Raw genomic sequence first — 3,857 nt, 5'->3', positions numbered from 1 at the left:
TCAAAATTGATGGAGCAACGGTGAGGTGAGTTGCCGGATTTGGTCAAATTTGGTCAAGATCTCACCAAATCTAATCGGGATCTTGTCGAATTTGAGACTGAGACAGAGAGGGTGAACAATGGTTTTCAGCGAGCTATTTTTTCATTAGTTGTCTATGGGTAAAGAAGTATTAATAAAAATTGCATGTGAATAGTAATGGTGTATGTAGACTGATTTGGGTGATCTTTAGAGTTGGATGTCCAAAATTTAACTTATATGCTATTATACATTGACTGAAATGAGTGCTCTAAGAGGCCGAACCAATAAAGCAATTAATAAACACAAAGCTTGCGTCAAAATCAGTTTAAAGAGATTGGTGTTTAATGAAATCCACATTTATTTTTTTTGTTGTTTCTGCAAGATTTAGGTAGATTTTGCACCCTTTTTGTGTTTTGTTGTGCCTTGATTTTACTCGCTGAACAAGGCTCAAAATTTGTTGGTGTTTTATTTTGCTTCAGATGAGCTTTTCTAGGTAGTACTTCTCTACTTTACCCAGTTTTATTTTATTTTTACCTGTTCACACTTTACTCCTTTCAAATTCGATTGTGTAGCTGTATACTGAAACAGAATTCAACGTCACCAAACTATGGGTTGAAGGCCTGAACCTAAATCCTTATCAGTGGACACGTCATCAAAATTTATAACCGTTGCCTGAAAATGACAAATAACCAACAAGAAAACACTAGAACGCAAAAAAATATGTAGTCAAAGACAAAATAGTAACACTGGTAAGTGGTAGCATGGATCGAACTACCACATCAGTTGAAATGATAAGGTACTACGATGGACTCTGATAGCTGTCATCATTTTGTTGAAAGGGTCTGGCTCAAATTTATTATTATTTTCCATAACTCCTAATGGGATTGCAAATGTTCTACAGCCACTTTAGCTTGCCGTCATACAGTTCTGAATCCACGAGCTGGAGGTCATCTAACCATTGAATGGCCTGTTCAACAGCATCTTTAATATTTTTCTTAGCTGCAGGGGCAAGCTTGGCACCAATCTTCTCATCATTGATAGTATTCCTCATGTTGTAGGCATAGTTCTCCAAACCTGCCTTAGCCTTAACCTTCTTCCTGTATTCATCATCTTCGACCTTGTATGTTTCTGCATCCTTGACCATCCTGTCAATCTCTTCACTGGACAGTCTTGACCCATCATTTGTGATAGTGATATTCCTCATCACACCAGTAGTCATCTCCTTAGCAGAAACATTCAAGATACTATTAGTGTCAATATTAAAACAAACGTTTATGCTAGCAACACCCCTGGGTGCTGGAGGAATACCAGGAAGCGTAAGTAGTCCCAACAAGTTATTATGACAAGTTCTTGCTCTTTCTCCCTCGTAAACATAGAACATTATGGAAGTTTGGTTGTCATCAACAGTGGTGTAGTTCCTCACCTTCTCGGTGGGAGTGGCTGTATTCCTTGGAATTATAATAGACATCTCCTTTCCAAGAACCTCTACACCAAGGGACAGAGGGGTGACATCTAAGAGTACAATGTCTTGAAGTTTCTCATTTTTCATACCAGTCAAGATTGCAGCTTGAACAACTACTCCATAAGCTACATCCTCATTTGGATTAATGCTCTTGAAAAGCTCCTTCCCATCAAAGAAGTCTTGCAACAACTGCTGCACCTTGGGAATTCAGGAAGAATCACCAGAAAGAACAACAACATCGACGCAACTCTTATCCATCTTAGCATCACTCAAGCACTTCTCCACAATATCGATACACTTCTTGAACAAACCCATGTTGAGTTCCACAAGTTTGGCACGGGTAATAGGTGAAAAGAAATCAATACCATTATATAAAGAATCGACTTCAATGTTAGTGTCATTTGCACAAGAAAGGATCCTCTTTGCTTTCTCACAAGCTGTTCTTATCCTCCATAGAGCTCTGGAGTTCACACCAATGTCAACTTTGTGCTGCCTCTTAAATATTTCAACAAAGTGATTTACCATTCTGTTATCGGAAGTCCTCGCCTCCAAGGTGAGTGTCTCCAGCTACGGCCTTCACTTCAAAGACACCTTTCTCAATGGTAAGTAGTGAGACATCTGCAGTACCACCACCCAAATCATAAATGAACACATTTCTCTTGCCAATACTTTCTGCAATCTTGTCTAGACCATAAGCAATGGCTGCAGCAGTTGGTTCATTGATTATACGCAGGACATTCATGCCTGCAATGCCTCCAGCATCCTTTGTAGCCTTACGCTGGGAGTCATTGAAGTAGGCGGGGACAGTAACAACTGCATCACAGTTGTACCGAGGTATGCTTTGGCTGTCTCACGCATCTTTTTTAGGACCATAGATGAGATTTCCTCCGCACCAAAGTGCTTCTCTTCGCCCTTATAGTTGACCACGATCATAGGTTTATCACCAGAACTTTCAATGACCTTGAATGGACAAAGTTTGATATCGCTCTGAACCAAGGGATCAGAGAATCACCGATCAATCAACCGCTTTGCATCTGCAATGTAATACCCTATTATGAAATGGATACCTCTAATAGCAGAGAGAAACTGTCACCACAATGGAGCACAAGAAGCAGCAAGATTACATATTGTGATATTGACTTTTTTTTTTTCTTACAAATATATTTTTTATTCATGAGCCTAATAAGACGGTATTGAAAGAGGGGGGGAGGGGGGGGGGGGGGGGGAAATCAAAATATGGCACTTTAAGCATCTGATGACAACATTGTAATCTCAAGTAAAAATATTAATATTAATTAGAGCTGATAATACAAGTTTGAAATTTATATACAGAACTTTAATTTAAATCTTGAAAATTACAATTACTAAAGCAAAGAATCCGTAATTGATTCCGAAATGGCAATAAGTAATTAGTTTTTAATTTACTGTAAGTTGTGAATTCTTATCCTCCAATGTAGAACCCTGACTAGATGACGTTATGATATATGAAATATGAATGCTATTAAACATTCTTAAAGTAATTTAAAAGGTGAGTATTAAGAATTTAAGATCAAAATTAAACAGTGATTAATAGGTCCAATTGACCAGCAGTAACTCAACTGACTTCTAGGGCGGTTTGGTAAGATCATTTGTGAGTAAAAAAAATATATGAAAATACGTATAATATTATTTAAAAATTGAAAAGTGTTACTTAAAATGCTATACCAAACGGCCTGGTGTTTATAACTGAAGCATGTAAGAGTTCAAATCCCCTTTCTTAATGGATTCTCTCTGGATGGAATAGAATCTACAATTGATTTGAGGTTTTAAAAAAAAATCTTCGTGTATTTAAAAAAAAAAAAAGTTGTTATTAAAAGTAAAGGTTAGAAAGACTATCTTTTTCTTTTGACCCAATCACAATTTAATAAAAATAAAAATTATTATATTTAGAATTATTATTCAAGGCCATTAATGGGAGTAGAACAATAAGTGCTTAAGAATAACATTAACCAAAAAAAAAAAATTGAAGATTACCAATGATAGAGTTTGTAGGGTTCCTGGCGACCTGGTTCTTGGTGGCATCACCTACTAAACGCTTTAGAGGAGTGAAAGCAACATAAGAGGGAGTGGTCCTGTAACCTTGATCATTCACTATTATATCTACTCTTTCATTTTGCCACATTGCCACACATGAATACGTTGTACCCAGATCAATCCCTATAGCCGAACCCTCTCCTTGGTTCGACGTAGTCGTCGGGAACGAGAAGACCAAACACTTTTGTAAACTGAAACTAAAGTAGATAAAAGTAGTAGACTATGAGGCACTTCGGAGCTGAAAGTATACCTTTAGTAAAGCAAAACGAAACAAAGGAAAGAAGTATCTTTTAAGCAAAAATGC

The 3,857-nt window shown here is 37.1% G+C and overlaps 1 pseudogene; it reads right to left on the bottom strand.

Annotated features, from left to right (window-relative positions):
• Nucleotides 1-877: 877 nt before the first annotated feature.
• LOC142640079 (heat shock cognate 70 kDa protein-like) lies at nucleotides 878-3,641 on the bottom strand (annotated as a pseudogene).
• Between the last annotated feature and the right edge of the window lie 216 nt (nucleotides 3,642-3,857).

The sequence above is a fragment of the Castanea sativa genome, chromosome 6, assembly GCF_040712315.1.
Source record: "Castanea sativa cultivar Marrone di Chiusa Pesio chromosome 6, ASM4071231v1".
Lineage (NCBI taxonomy): Eukaryota > Viridiplantae > Streptophyta > Magnoliopsida > Fagales > Fagaceae > Castanea > Castanea sativa.
This window is presented reverse-complemented; position numbering and strand designations above follow the sequence as displayed.